The 16,929-nt window shown below is 46.0% G+C and overlaps 1 long non-coding RNA gene across 1 annotated transcript; it reads left to right on the top strand.

Annotated features, from left to right (window-relative positions):
• The first annotated feature begins 14,916 nt into the window (after positions 1-14,916).
• On the top strand, positions 14,917-15,543 carry LOC123089758 (uncharacterized). The gene is made up of 2 exons (XR_006442372.1): positions 14,917-15,055; positions 15,286-15,543. It is a non-coding gene; the product is annotated as an uncharacterized lncRNA (long non-coding RNA).
• Positions 15,544-16,929: the final 1,386 nt, after the last annotated feature.

The raw sequence follows: 16,929 nt of genomic DNA, 5'->3' as shown, positions 1-16,929 counted from the left end.
ATTCAAGCAACTCGATTCTCAAGCGAAGAATATCATATGTGGTCATCTGAGTAAAGGGCAGTATGGCAGAGTGAGTGCTTTGGAAACTGCTAAGCTTATCTGGGATAGGCTCTCCAAAGTAAATGAAGGAGTCTCAACTCAACGTGACTCTCGTGTTGACGTTCTTCGCAATCTCTTCAACCGCTTCAAAAGACTCGACAATGAAAATGTTCAGCAAACCTTCGATCGCCTCACTGATATCTCAAATGAGCTTCAAGCGCTCGATGCCACTGACATCACCGATCATGAGGTGGTGAACAAATTGCTGAGATCACTCGATTCATCATTTGACACTCTCGCACTGATGATTCAAGAGCATGCTGACTACAAGTCACTAGATCCCGCTGATATCCTCAAGAGGCTAAATACTCATGAGTTCCAGCTTGCTGAAAAGAGAGATCTCTATGGTTCAAGCTATGGCAAACCACGTGCCCTGAAGGCCAAGGCAGTGTCTGAATCTGAGTGTGAAGATTCTGGTAGTAGCCTTGGTGACCCTGAAGAATTGAGCTAGGAGCTAGCACTGCTAGTGAAGAAATTCCAGAAATTCTCAACACGTGGTCGCTTTGGAAAATCTTCAAGGAGCAGTGATTCCTCATCAAGTGACTATAAGAGAAGGCTATGCCACAAATGCAAGAAGCCTGGTCACTACATTCAAGATTGTCCTCAGTGGGACAAGGAACTAAAGAAGAAGAAATACAAGGATTACAGTTCTGATGATGCCAAGAAGAAGAAGAAATCTTCAAAGTCTTCATCATCAAAATCCTCGAAGTCTTCATCTCACAAGAAGAGCAGCTCCAAGAAGGCTCGGGCATTCATTGGCAAGGAAATGGATTCTGAGGCTGAATCTGAGGATAATGGGGAAGAAGAGGGATCCGAGGAGTCTGAGTCAGGTGTGGCAAGTCTAGCTCTTGCTACCGCATTCGTCAGCAAGTCAATCTTCAACTCTGAAGAAAATGGCAACACCAACAATGCTGATGAAGGCAATGATGACTATGCCCCCACCTACTGCTTCATGGCAAAGGTTGCTAAGGTAACTAAATACCCCTCCTCTGAATCAAGTGAGGATGAATCTGATGAAAATCTTAAGCCTAGCTACTCTAAACTTGCTAAGATTGTTGTGAAACAACAAAAGGCTATTGAAAAACTTCAAAACATGCTAGACAAAAGTGATGATATGTTGGGTGAAGAAATGGACCGCACTAAAGACTTAACTGAAAATCTTCAGAGACTTCAGTCTAAGCTTGACAACCTTCAAAGTCATCATAAAACCCTCTTAACTGATCACGAGAAGCTTTCTTATGAATTTCTTCAAAGAAAGCAAGATCTTAAGAAGCTAAGAGTGTGTTATGAAGATCTTTAGAAGGAGCGTGATTCATTGCTTGCTCAACAAATCAGTGCTACTCAGGACGAATTTGATCCTCCATGTTTAAAGTGCATTGAACGTGAATCTGCTAATTCTTCACCTGAATGTTCAAATGCTTCAAATGTTACAAATTCTTCACCTGCCTCTGTTATCACTAATTCCTCATCTGAGGACATTGCTAGTATCACTAACGATGCAGGGTTGAAGGAATTATATATGACAGGCATGTACAAAAGTCTCAAAGGGCATCAGATTCTTTGTGATGTGCTTAAAAAGCAGATACTCAACAGAAATCCTAGGAAAGAGGGTATTGCCTTTGAGAGGAAACTCAATGCTGATGGAACATATTGGAAGCCTGAGCAGTACCCCAAAACCTCATGGATTGCTGCAAAGGGACCTCCAGTTGATCCATCTAACTTATCTGGCTTTACATGTGATTCTCCACATTCTTCTGATGAGTCATTTGACTCCAACTATAAACTGTTCAAAAATCAGAATGGTGAAGTATTTGCTAGATATGTTGGGACTAACTGCAGGAACAGTTCTCCTATGAAGCAAATCTGGGTTCCCAAAAGCTATGTTGAAAGTCTTCAGGTGAATGTCCTCATGACACCACCAGTGAAGAATAGGAACCCCGGATCAAACTCCTCATATGAACATCATCATGCTAATAACTCTGTTTCGCAGGGTAGAGCTAAGGGTTATGAATAGGAGCATTATTCTTCAAATCATTATGTTCATAAGTCCTCAAAGAATTTCTCTGCTTATTCATATGCTTACCCTAACCCATCTTATGTGAAACAAAATGGTTTGGCATCTTTGCCACCTTTCTCATATGGTGCTCGCAGAGTGATGAACTCTTTGCCACCCCTCCAGATGTGAGTGGTGAAGAAAAAGAACTAATTTCTTATGCAGGGTCAGGTCTCCAGTCGTGTTCAAAACGGCTGAAGAATTTGCTGGAGACCTGAACAATGCCTAAAAGGACGCAGGCGAATCATGATGAAATGAACTTTCATTTCACACGTCCTCATACTGATTATCTGATCGAATTACTTGATGAAATTGAACTGATGATACTGATGTCATATTCTTCACTTATGAAGTATATGAGTTTGTAAGCTGCACTAATTCATCTATAGGATGATCAACCCAAAGCAAACGAGTGGGTCCTTGATAGTGGTTGTACAAATCACATGACTGGTGACAAGAATCTATTGATAGATGCTCCATTAACTCCATCACATCTGAAGCATATCATCTTCGCTGACAAAGGCAAAAGTCAGGTATTGGGTCTAGGTAAGGTTGCGATCTCTAAGGATCGACACATGGACAAAGTCATGCTTGTCGAGTCCTTAGGATACAACCTCATGTCTGTCTCAATGCTTTGTGATCTTGATATGGTTGTTGTCTTTGGCAAGTATCGTTGTATTGTGATCATGGAAGCTGACAATTCCAAAGTCTTCAAAGGCTTCAGGAGAGGAGACTTGTACATTGTTGATTTCTCTACAGGACCACAACCTTCCATGTGCTTACTTGCAAAAGCTTCAGAAGGCTGGCTATGGCATCGATGACTTGGTCACGCAGGCATGAGGAATTTGCACACGCTTGCGAAGAAGAAGCATGTCATTAGCATTGAGAATGTCAAATTCCTCAAGGATCACTTGTGTGGTGCCTGTGAAGCTGGGAAGATGACTAAGGCCAAGCATCCAGCGAACACTATTATGACCACTACTCGTCCATTGGAATTGCTTCACATGGATCTCTTCGGTCCTAATCATTATTCTGCTGTGACTAATGATGCATCTCTATATGGCTTTTTTATTGTTGATGATTACTATCGTTACACATGGGTACGCATTGTTACTTACAAACATGAAGTGCAGGAAGCCTTCAAACGATTTTCCTCGAGGGCTTCAACCAACTTTGGTGTGAAGATCAAGCACATCAGGAGTGACAATGGAACTAAGTTCAAGAATTCCGGTCTTGATGGCTATCTTGATGAACTCGGTATTACTCATGAGTTATCTGCTCCTTATACTCCTCAGCAAAATGGCGTTGTGGAGCGCAAAAACAGAACTCTTGTTGAGATGGCTCACATATGCTTGACGAATACAAAACACCTCATCGGTTTTGGATTGATGCAATTGACACCGCGTGCCACATCATTAACAGAGTATATCTTCACAAATTCTTCAAGAAGACTGCCTATGAACTCCTCACTGATAAAAAACCCAATGTGAGTTATTTCAAAGTCTTCGGTGCTAAATGTTGGATTAGAGATCCTCATCGCAATGCTAAATTTGCACCGAAAGCACATGAAGGTTTTATGGTTGGTTACGAAAAGGACTCGCACACCTACAGAGTCTTCAACATCACTCTTCACAAGATTGTTGAAACTGTAGATGTGTGGTTCGATGAAACTAGTGGCTCGCAAAGAGAGCACCTACCTTCTGTGATAGATGAACCAACACCTAAGGATTCTATCAGGTTCAAGGCTACCGAGGATATCATTCCTACCGAAGAATCTACTGAAGAATTCATTCCAGAAAGCGAAGATCGTCGAGCTGATGTACCTGAGGAAAATGCTGAAGAAAATGCTGATCAAATTCCTCAACGACAACCAGCTCATCCTCGAATTGCAAAAGAAGTGCAAGTTGAAAAGATCATCGATGACATTGAAGCACCAGGTCCTCTCACACGCTCAAAAGCTTCACATTTATCTAACTTTTGTGGGCACTATGCTTTTGCCTCTATCACAGAGCCCACCAAGGTAGATGAAGCATTTCTGGAGCCTGAGTGGATTCAGGCTATGCAAGAAGAATTACATCAGTTCGAGCTTAATAATGTCTAGGAACTGGTTAAACGTCCAGATCCTCGCAAGCATAATATCATCGGCACAAAGTGGATCTACCGCAACAAGCAAGATGAAAATGGCCTCGTGGTGAGGAATAAGGCACGACTTGTAGCTCAAGGCTACACACAGGTTGAAGGAATTGATTTCGATGAAACTTTTGCACCTGTTGCTAGACTTGAGGCTATTCGCATATTACTTGCTTATGCTAACCATCATAATATCACTTTATATCAAATGGATGTGAAAAGTGCATTCCTCAATGGTAAGCTTGAGGAAGAAGTATATGTTGCTCAACCCCCAGGTTTTGAAGATCCAAAGAATCCTGACAAAGTCTTCAGACTCAACAAGGCCCTCTATGGCCTCAAGCAGGCCCCTCGGGCGTGGTATGATACTTTGAAGGAATTCTTCGTGAAGAATGGCTTCACACCCGGTTCACTCGACCCTACTCTCTTTACTAAATCTTATGATGGTGAACTGTTTGTGTGCCAAATATACGTTGATGATATTATCTTTGGCTGTACTGACCAACGTTATAGTGATGAATTTGCCTATTTGACGAGTGAAGAATATCAAATGTCTATGATGGGAGAGTTGAAATTCTTCTTAGGTCTTCAAATTCGTCAACAGCACAATGGCATATTCATATCTCAGGAGAAATACCTCAAGGATGTTATGAGGAAATTCGGCATGCAAGATTGCAAAGGAGTCAAAATTCCTATGCCCACAAATGGCCATCTATGCACTGATGAAACTGGTATTGACTTCGATCACAAGGTATACCGCTCCATGATTGGTTCTTTATTGTACTTATGTACATCTAGGCCAGATATAATGCTTAGTGTTTGCATGTGTGCCCGATTTCAAGCTTCACCGAAGGAATCACACCATAAGGCTGTGAAGCATATTCTTCGATATCTAGCTCACACACCAACACTAGGACTATGGTACCCCAAGGGCTCTACCTTTGATCTCATTGGATATTCTGACTCTGACTATGCTGGTGATCGTGTGGACCGCAAGTCAACATCTGGTACTTGTCATTTCCTCGGACGATCTCTGGTCTGTTGGTCCTCGAAGAAACAGAACTGCGTATCACTGTCTACTGCTGAAGCTGAGTATATTGCTGCTGGTTCTTGCTGTGCTCAATTGCTGTGGATGAAGCAAACTCTCAAGGACTACGGCATCAACATGAAGAACGTGCCTCTCTACTGTGACAATGAGAGCGCCATCAAGATTGCTCATAACCCAGTTCAGCACTCGAAGACAAAGCACATTCAGATCCGTCATCATTTTCTTCGTGATCATGTGTTGAAGGGCGACATTGCTATTGAACATGTGAAGACTGAAGAACAGCTAGCCGATATCTTCACAAAGCCCTTGGATGAGAAGAAATTTAGCAAGTTGCGGTGTGAGCTAAATATCTTAGAGTCTTCAAATGTTCTTTGAAAAGGACACACATCCTAACACTTATGCAAAATTGATGACTTAGATGTGCAACACATGAAGAAACGTTTTTCTTCAATCAATGAAGAATAACACTCTAAGTGTGAAGAAATTAATGAAGAATTTGATTCTCAGAACCCTACGACAATTGTACGCGGTGTTTGAAATCATCATTCTTATACGGTGGGTCACGCCACCACAAAAGTTGAAAATCTTCAATTTGAGTTTTTCCTCAGTTTTGAAATTCCTTAGTTTTTCAAATTCTTCAACTTTGCAAAATCTTCACTGTTTCCGTCGTTTTCTTCATTGGCTATATATATATATATGGGTTTATGTCCTCTACAGCATTCACTTATGGCTATTTCTTCAAGTTGCATTTTCTGCTAAGTGAATGTGATCGGACCCTTCCCCCTTTATGCTATACTCAACCCAATCTGTTCACAAATTCTTCATGTGCGTTATATTTGAAACTCGTTCAAAATCTTCACTGTGTCCTTGTCAGCTGAAGAAATTGCGAACGAAACTTTAAAACCCACCTTATCTAAATTTTCGGTTTTGCCGCTCAACCCATCCCATATCCCACGATAGACTTATCTATTCACCCACGATCTAACACGATCTACACCTTCAGTACGTGGGTGACACATGTCAAGCGAATGAGAAGGGCCAGGGGCACGTTCGTCCTAAATCTTCGGGCGAACAGTTTTTCACCGTGACTATAAATACCCCCTCACCCTTCCTCACTTCCTATACTCTGCTCGACCGCTCTCTCTCGCTCGAGCTTCTCAAACCCTAGCGCCGCCACTACTCCATCGTTGCCGGAGAGGAAGAGCTTCACTGCCTCGACCTCTTCGCCGTCGTACTCGCGCCGGCCGCGGAAATCTTCACTCCGCCGCCGCCGTAGCTGTCTTCCTCCGCCAAGTTAGGGCGTGGAAGATCTGAACTGACGAGCTTCAAATCTACACTTCTCAGTTCGTCGTGTTCTTCATCAGGGTAATTAAAAGTTACTTTTACTGCCCTCTTTGATTCAATTTTCTCTACAAAATCTTCAAAGGTGTTTTATTCTTCAAATCCTCACACACAAAACACCTCACTAGTCATCTGTTCTTGATTTGTCTCCCTAAGCATCATTTTCTTCAAGATTCCTCAATTGTGTGGATCGTCGATCTATACAACTCTGGAACCTAAGACAAAGTACGCTTAGTGAAATTCTTCAAGACTCATCTGGTCAAATTGCTCATACTTGTTCATTTTTGAAAACCTTCTGAGAACACATATGACCTCTTCAAATTCCTCGCAACTATACTCTGTTCACAGGTACTCATGTCTGCTGCTGAATCACTAGGTTCTCATCAACTTAACTCATTTGCAGCGTTCCTTGAAGAAAAGTTGCATACTTCTTCAGAGTGTTCAATTGTTCAAATTCCTCATCTGAAGAATATGGCTGAAGGTAAGAAACCACAGAAAGGAGGAAAGAAGCCTGAGGTCATGACTGCTTTTGTGATCCCTGATGACATCTATAAGGACTATTGCACACCTGATGAGGCCAAGTTCGGCAAAGAGAACAAAAATCAGCGCAAGGTGCGCATACAGAGGATTGAAAGGAGATGGGCAAGAGAATGGAGGGAGTACAGATATGTAACTCCAAAGTATATGAAGAAATTTGCTCTAAATCCTCCATGCCCAAGAGCTCCATTGGCACCTGGTCAAAGAGCTGATCCCACCAGCCTCAAGCGTGGTGAGGATTTTCCTGACGAATGGGCCAAGCGCCAAGCCAAGTTGGCTAGACACGCCAAAGAAGCAGTGAGGAAATTTAATGAAGACTCTGCTGCTGCTGCTGCCACAAAGGCCTCTGACAAGCCTAGGAAATCAATGGCAAAGAAGCCCGCTCGCAAGCCAAGTGCTTCAATAACTATGCCCTCACGACCAAGTTCCTCAGCAATGCCCTCACGGCCAGATTCTTCAAAGCCCTCACGGCCAATTCCTCACGCTGCTCTTGCTCCTCCAAAGTTCTCAGTTGCTCCGGCAAAGTCCTCAACACCTGTTCACCTGGCCACATGCCAAAGGACTACATGCATCTCCATTGCCTCTGGTATCTCAGCAAGTTCCTCAGCTGCACCAAACTCTTCATCAGGCCCCACTCTGCTGAAGACAAAGGCCACTGCTGGACGAGGTCCTCGGCCTAGTCCGAAAAAGAAACAAGTTACCTTCCATGTGCCATCTGACGATGATACTGATGATGATGAACTTGCAGAAATCATCAGAGACAGGCAAGAAAGGGCTGCTAGAGCCAAAGGCACAAATGTGCCACTGCTTTTGGATCCTAAGTTGATCCTCGACTACATTGATCTCTGGCACAAGGACCCAAACACTCCTCTGCCTGATTTTCATCTGACACCTGGCCAAAGTCACATGCTGACCCATTTCATCTCTGAACAGAAATGGAAATTTGAGAAGGCCAGACAAATCAAGAAGGCTTGGTTCAGGAAAGATAAGTTCCTGAAGAACAATGTTGTCAAAATGACACCTGATGAACTCCTCAAGATCTAGTCTGATATCAAAACCCTCAGCGATAATTTCAATTCCTATTATGCTGATTGGCAAGGAGCCAAAGTCAGGTTTGTTAAACTGACTGAGAAGTTCACCAATGTTGCAGCCCCATCGCAACAAGAAAGTCCTCAAAATGAAGAACATGCCAGCACCGCTGATGATTTTCAGCCTGCTGAAGAAAATGCTAGCTCCAGGACTGATGATTCCATTCCAGCTGCTGATGAAACTGCCAGGGCATCCACTAGTGGTGCGCCTGAAGAAAATGAAGAAGTCAGAGCAACTACATCAGTTGCGCCTGAAGAAATTCAACCAGATTCCTCAGCTCCTCCTGCACCTACACCAACTCCTACCCTTCCATCTGCATCAGATGTGAGGAAGACCAAGGCTGCAGAGAAAGCTGTAGTGAAGAAAAGGAAAGCATCATCTGCTTCAGATTCTTCAGCTCCGAAGAAGATGAAGACTATGACCAGCTCTTTTGAGAACCCTATTGATGTTGTTCCGATTTCCACCATGCATCAAAGGACTTGTTCCTTATGGTGAAGAATATGTGATCCCTAGCAGATCTGATGAAGAACATCATTCTGCTGCTTCGTCAGAGCAGATTGATGAAGAAATTGAAGTGCATGCAATCCCTTCAACTCCTGCTACTTCCTCGCCCATGCCTCAGTTCACAGCTGAAGAGGCAGGTGTTGAAGAACTTGAAGATGAAGACGTGGACATTGGATGCACCACGCCTGTGATGAATGATGACTTTTGGGAAAGTCAGCATCCCAATTCTCCACACTTCACCCACTACAGCAAATACCTCAGTCCCCTGCACCAACTGTTCAACTGGGCTCTGAAGAAACTCATCCCACCTCGTCTGTGCATGAAGAAATTCCAGCCACTAGTGCTGAAGAAACTGTTGCTGCTGATACGTTGCACATGCAAACTGCCACTGAAGAGGAACCAGAAATTCCTCAGTTGAAGAACCAGAAATTCCTCAGCCTGTAGAACCTGAGATTGTGATTCCTGAGGTTGTGATGCAACTCACTGACACTCCTGTGCCCAAGCCAAAGGATCCATTCTCAAAGAAGCAAAAGTTCAAGGCAGCTGATTTCTTCAACGAGCATGTGTTCTTCACTGCTTATAATCCATATGATTCTGCTCGCATAAGGAAGAGGCGTTTCTGGACTGCTAGTCAAGCAAACTTTTATTCCTCTGTGCTATTCGACAAAGACAAAGTCTTCGAGCATGCACACATTCCTCACGTGGACATGGAATCTCTGCCGTGCTTCCAGCCAGTCCTCGGTGTTCTTCACGACGCTGGATTACTGAATTTCTGCATTGACATCTGTGATTGGAATGAAGAACTCATTCTTCAATTCTATGCGACACTGCACATCACAGGAAATTCTGAAGATGTGAACTCATGGGTGCTGGACTGGATGTCTGAAAATACTCACTACAAGGCACCAGCAACTAAATTGCTTCGTGTCCTCCCACTCAGTCCTCCCCTTGATGGTGCTCGTTGCATCTACAATGAACCTGTGCTTACAAATCATTACATGCAAGTGCTGATGAAGCCTTTGAAGCCAGGGCAAGCTCCTCGAACCAAATTCCTCGTCAAGGAATTACTATATGTGCCATGGACTGTCTATCGCATTATGACGAAGGCAATGAGTCCTATGAAAGGTCACGACTCAAATGATGAAGAAGTCGTTGGCATCATGAAGAATATGCTTTTCAACATCGTTCGTGGCATTCCTGTCAACTTCCATGATTTCTTCATGAGTACTCTGGCAAACATTGCTATGTCACCGTTTGAGCTGAAGCCTTATGCACCATGGATTATGAAATTCATCAGGACAAGGTCTTCACTCAACTATAAGGCTGATACTCTGAACCATGGCAGTTTCTTGCCTCCAATTGAAGTCCTCAAACGAACATTTTCCTCAGCTGATGACAAAGGCAAAGCAACTGCTGTGATAGATGAAGGCATTCGTCCATTGGATGGTCAATTTCGCAAGGCTGCATCCTACTCCACCAATGATGACTCTGCCACACATGATTCTGCCGCCAACACCTCTGCCAAGCAAATTCCTCAAGCCACAGCACCCAGGGTGATGACTGATCGTGAGTTACTCCTCAGTCTTCATCAGAAAGTTGATCGCAATCATAAATGGGTCAAGCGTCAGTTTGGTTCAATTCTTTACAACATGACCTCAACCCACAATGCTGTGAAGAAAAACCAATACTACCTCCATGAAACCTTCAACCGTACCTGGGCTGTTCTATCTCATATCTACAGCGCCGAAGATCTGAAGAACATGGGTCTCAAGGAAGAATTTGACTGGTCTGCACCTCCACCGAAGAAATTCAAGAAGGTCAAGGTTCCTTCCTTGGAGGCCAGCTCCTATTCTTCATCGCGCGACACTGATGAAAATGAAGACTTGGACGACACTGCGGCAGGCCCTACTACGACAACCAACCCCGACAACGCTGGCGCTCCTCCATCAACTTGATATTCTTCAGGGGCGTTAGTCCTCAGTTTCGATCCTTTTGGTCATTCGATGACAAAGGGGGAGAAATCTGAGTTAGTCTTCAAGCGGGTCTATTATATGGGCGTTTTTTTGCTAAGTTACAACTCTCGCTCTTCTGAAACTTTTATTGGATCGAGTTGTAATCTTAAACCCGATGGTGCTCTAATACTTTTGATGCACTGTGCTCTGATTTTGCATGTTTATTCCTCGTTAATATTATTGCTCGCATGCTGAATCTCCTCAGGCACCATATTTCATCATGCATTTCAAATTCTTCATATTATATGTCAAATGCATGTATGAATTACAAGATATAGGGGGAGATCTCCATGATTCAACTCTTCAAGTGTGCATTGCTTCAAAAGCAAATTCCTCACTATGCACATCTTCAGGGGGAGTTCTTCTATATCTTGCAATCAAATTCCTCAATATCAGTACTTACACTTCATATGTTTATCCCCGTTGAAAACTTAACCTATATTGTCATCAATCACCAAAAAGGGGGAGATTGTAAGTGCATCTAGTGCCCCTTAGTGATTTTGGTGTATTGAAGACTTATAGGTTAAGGGACTAATGTGTTTATGAGTGTACACAGGTCTATAAGTCTATGAGGAGTTTGATATTTACAGAGAAAGTCGACCCCTAAAAATGAATATCTTCGACTGAAGATTTTGGTATTCTGAAGACTTTCATGAAGACTTTGAAAGTGAAGAAATTGGTGTGTCCGTGAAGACTTGATATTCATGCGAGGAATATGAAGCTTGAAGACTTTCGTTTTCATAGTTTTGTTTTTCTCTTTCTTGAGTCATAGGAAACACCGTACTGTTAAAGGGGGTCGAGGAAATACTAAGGAAAAATTTCCATGTGATGCTCAACTCAAAATCCTACACCTACCAATCCCTTCGAGTGAAGCCATTGGAAATCTCATACAGTTCAGTCAATTTCTTCAGTGACAGAGACGAAGTTCTTCTGGTCGCTGAGGAATTTGTTCTGACTGAGGAGTTAGGAATTCGCCAGTGCGGATTGCCTACACAGTGAGGAACATGATAGCCCTGAGGAATTTGAGAGTCAAATTTCCGACCGTTGCTGTGCTACGCGCTAGCTATCCCAAAATATCTTATCCACATAACGGTCATATCATTGAAGGGCATTTATGTCTTATCATGTCGGGCTGCTCCCTAGGCTATAAATAGCCGCCCCCTACAACCACTAGCTGGTTGGCTGCTCCGAGAGAAACTGACACTTGTCATTTGAGAGCAACCCATCCTTCGAGGACTTTGAGCGAAAATCATCGAGTGAGGAAAATCCAAACCCAAACACCCACAAACCCAAAGTGATTGAGCATCACTGAAGAGATTGATCCTGCGTGGATCCGACGCTTGTTACCTTTGAAGACTGTGCTTCTTCCAGACGATTAGGCATCATGGTCTAGAGCATCCAAGAGGAATTGTGGATCGCCGAGTGACCGAAGTCTGTGAAGGTTTGGAAGTCGCCTGAAGACTTACCACGAGTGATTGGACGAGGTCTGTGTGACCTTAGTTCAAGGACAATATGGTGAGGACTTGGTGTCCTGAGATGCGTGCTCAGCGACTGGGTGTCCGGGACTGTGTGTCCTCGAGTTTAAATACTCAGCCGCTCCAACCAGATGTACAACTGAGACAGCAGTTGGAACTGGTCTACCAAATCATTGTCTTCACCAACCCTACTGGTTCTATTTCCTCAACTCTTTCATTTCCTCATTACTGTGTTGAGTGATTGTTCATATCTGTGTTTGAAGACTTTGACTGAAGGCTTTCTCAATTTCCTCAGTTCAATTTCTTCAGTCTGTTTGTCTTCATCTTGTGTTATCATGTGTTTACGCTTTCTATACTCTATGCTTGTCTTCATTTCATCATGATGACCATGTGTGTATTCTGTCATGCTTACTTCTGAGTACTTATTCCGCTGCTAGTAGTTCTTCGCTAAGGAATTTCCTCACCGGCAAATTCCTCAGTGAAGAATTCATAAAAAACGCCTATTCACCCCCCCCCCCTCTAGTCGATATAATGCACTTTCAAATGGAAACCCTAGGCCCGGGAAGAAATGAGGGATGAATAATACCCCCTCTCCTGGCCGTGGGGTGGGAATAACCTAGCCCTCCTCGGGGGATCGATGAACGACGTTGGTCGGCAAGTAGCCAGCTCGCTTCACCTCCTCGATATCACCATTGGTGATGGTGGAGGCCTCCCACTTGCCATTCGCGCCGGATCCGGCCATGGCGGGAGCAAGGGAGAGGCTGGAAAGGGGCTTTTCTATGAAAAGATAAAGCGGGGCGCTGGAGCTCTGGAGATTGGAGAAATAACGGCAAGAGATGGAAGAAGGAGTGGGCCGATAGCAATGGCTTCTCCCCTTTTATGGGTTACCAAGGGTCCCCTTTTTCTGTGACGCGGGCTCCTCCACTTCCCGATGTACTCATGACATTATGTGCGGGTGGGACGATCGAAATGATTAACCATATCCCCCAAAAGGCGGGACACTATCTCCACCTTAATGAGACATGCCAATGGAGGGGCAGCCTCGAGCCGCGTATCGAGGCATATCAGCGGTATGGCATTATAGCCTGTTGTGACCCTTCGTCGATGGCTGTCAGACAAAAATACTGTTAACAATAAGGCACTTTGACCTTCGGGGCAAAGTAAAGCCGATACTCCGGATTCCGGATACCAATCGATTCTGAGCGCTTACAGGATATGATGAAGAACTCACCTCGCAAGCCGAGGACTGTGGGATATGCGGATGCCAAACATAAACCTCGGCATTGGAGGTTAGTTCGGGGGCTATCGAGGGAGTCCTGGACTAAGGGGTCCTCGGGACGCTGCCTATTCCCTATGGACCAGACTGGTGGGCAATTACGGAGCCGAGCTAGGGTGTGGACCCGTGACCGGATTGAAGACCTCCGAAGCCTTGGTGTGTCCTCCAAGTCAAGACTTAGCATGATCTTCCTATTGTTGTAACTAACTATACATGTAACCTTAGCCCTACTGGTGTCTATATAAACCAGAGGGTTTCAGCCTTTGGGGCCAAATGCAACTCCCATACCCCATTAGCCTAGGGTTTAGCTCATCTGATCTCGTGGTAGATCGACTCTGTAATCATACCATCCACATCAATTCAACAAAGCAGGACATAGGGTGTTAACTCTTCGGGAGGGCCCAAACCTGGATAAACATCGTGTTTTTCGTCCCTTGTTCCCCATTGAGGCTAGATCCATAGCGTGGGACCCGCTACCCGAGATCCGTCGGTTTTGACACCGACACTCGGCTCCGGCTAGCTTTAATACTTATATTCGTTGATAGATGGTCTACGAATCTGGATGTAAATATTGTTTTTAGTGTTCGATGTACTATCATGATCGAAGAGGGATAGATAGGAAGGTTTTTTAAGAAAAAAACTGTTGACGAAAGAAGTGCTTCCGCCAATGTATAGTCGGTCAGATATGTTGTATGCGGCCGCAGATGACGGCAACGTCGATGGTACGTTTGGAATTAGCCTGGACCACCAGGGCGCAGTTGGTTGCCACGTACAACCCCAGATGGCGGATGAGCCGATCGACATAGCCGTATCGCCGGGTGTTGGAAGTCTACTACACGCACACCAGCAGAGGGCCAACGGCCTTGACCTCTTCTCTCCGTCAGTTCAGCAGGCTCGTGCACTTCATGGGCACGCCCACCTCGCATGCACGGCATGCTCGGCCACGGCCTTGTACACGTTCTCTCCCTCACCCCCTTGTACCTCTGCATGTATAAATACCCCTGTGATATGTGAATACAAGGGTGCGATGAGTTCAGTCATTCAACTTGGTACCTGAGCAGTTCCGATCCCAACCCCATGCTTCCGCCATGAATCGCCTGCTCCGCCGCTCCCGCTCCGCTGACCTCGACGCGGCGGCCAACCTCCCTCCTTTAGTTCCTCTTGCTGCCGTCCCACCCGCCCATGCAGCTCCCGGCGCGGGCCTCCATCCTAGGGCTCCGGCGCCCGCCCCGGTGCGCCTCGGCAATGTCGCACCCGCCGCGCCTGCGGCCGTTCGGGCGGCCCCTCCTGCGGCTCCCCTTCACCACGGCGTCGGCCGTGAGCTCATCCCCTGCCTCGACAACACGGGCGCGTCGAGCTCCTCCAACCCCGCCCCCTGGGACAACTACGCCGCCCTCCATGCTGCCCTCAACAACATCGCGCACCAGCAGCAGCACGGCTCCGGCGAGTGGTTCCTCGACACTGGAGCAACTTCCCACGTCACCGGTGAGACGGGTAATCTCTCCCAACTGTCTTCTGCACTTGCGCGTTCTTCCAATAGCATTGTCGTCGGTGACGGTTCCCGGATTCCTGTAGTTGCCGCCGGCTCCACCCGCCTAGGCTCTTTCTCCCTCAACGATGTTCTTGTCTCCCCCACGATTATTAAGAATCTCATCTCCGTCCGTCGTTTTACTCGCGACAATTCTTGTACAATTGAGTTTAACCCATTCGGTTTTGTTGTGAAGGACCTCAAAACCCGGCGCATCCTAATGACGTCCAGTAGCCATGGAGACTTATATCCGTTCTTCAGCTCCAGCGCAGTCCAGCAGATCCTCTCCGTCGATGGCAGCTTGTGGCATCAACGCCTTGGGCATCTTAGCAGTAGTTCCCTTTCAGTCTTAGCTAAAACTTTTCTTCAATCACCATGTAATAGAGATAGTTTGAATTCCCATATTTGTGAGTCCTGCCAATTAGGCAAGCAATCAAGATTACCTTTTTCATCCTCTCGCTCGTGTACTACTGCTCCCTTCGATTTGATACACTGCGACCTCTGGACCTCCCCCGTTCCTAGCGTATCTGGTTACCAATTTTACCTTGTCATCCTTGATGACTTCTCTCATTTTTCGTGGACTTTCCCATTACGTGCTAAATCTGATACGTCCATTACCTTACTCCGTTTCTTCGCATACGTAGTAACACAATTTCGTGTACCCATCAAATGCATACAGTGCGACAACGGCGGTGAGTTTCTCACCACCTCACTCCGTGATTTTCTCTCTTACCGGGGTTCCTCTCTCCGCCTCTCTTGTCCGTATACTTCGCCTCAAAACAGTAAAGCTGAACGCATGATCCGCACAACAAATGACGTGCTCCGCACCATCCTTCTCCACGCACATCTTCCTCCCAACTTTTGGGTCGAGGCTCTCCATACAGCTACACACCTACTCAACCGGCGACCGTCATCCACCATCCATAACGACACGCCCTTCTTTCGACTCTACGGCCAGTATCCCACATACGATCATCTCAGAGTCTTTGGGTGTCTTTGTTTTCCCAATGTATACCCCACCACCGAGCATAAACTTTCACCGCGTGCTGTTCGCTGTGTGTTCATTGGATATCCACTTGAGCATAAGGGATACCGTTGCCTTGATCTCAACACCCGCAAGGTCATCGTCTCACGTCACGTAACTTTTGACGAGGCCGTTTTCCCGTTCGTCACCACTACCCAGCCCCAACCACCGGATCACGCGGCCGCTGAGGATCCCATCGAACACATCCCCCTTGAGCGGCGCACTTACCTACCTCGTATTGGCCCCGCAGAGGATCTTCCCCAGATCCCGCAACGCCCATCACCAACCCGCGTCGCCCGCGCACCCCACCTGCCGCCCGCGGGATCGGCGCCCGCCAGCCCGCCCTCCACCCCGCGCTCCCCAGCCAGCGCCATGCCACACGACGCCGCGCCAGAGCTCACCACTCCCACCTCCAGCCGCGCTGACCCCGCGTCTCCTGCCGCAACCCCCATTCCCACCGCCTCGGCCAACTCGCCAGCCCCACCTATCCCGAAACTCCCGCCCAGGGCCGTTCCTACCGATCCACCCGCCAATCTGCACAATATGCGCACCCGTGCCAAATCGGGATTCCTTCTTCCCAAAAATCAGCTCAGCCTGCATGCCTTTGCGTCCACCATTAGTCCTATCCCCTCTTCCTACCGAGCGGCTTTGAAAGATCCCAACTGGCACCGTGCTATGCTAGAGGAGTTTAACGCACTTTTGCAGAATAACACTTGGGATTTGGTTTCTCGTCCTGCAGGTTCTAACGTGGTTACAGGGAAGTGGATATACCAGCACAAATTTCATCCGGACGGCTCCCTGGCTCGCTATAAAGCT

This window comes from Triticum aestivum, chromosome 4B (assembly GCF_018294505.1).
Source record: "Triticum aestivum cultivar Chinese Spring chromosome 4B, IWGSC CS RefSeq v2.1, whole genome shotgun sequence".
Taxonomy (NCBI): domain Eukaryota; kingdom Viridiplantae; phylum Streptophyta; class Magnoliopsida; order Poales; family Poaceae; genus Triticum; species Triticum aestivum.
Note: the sequence above shows the minus strand (reverse complement) of the source record. Positions and strands in the feature narration are given on the sequence as shown.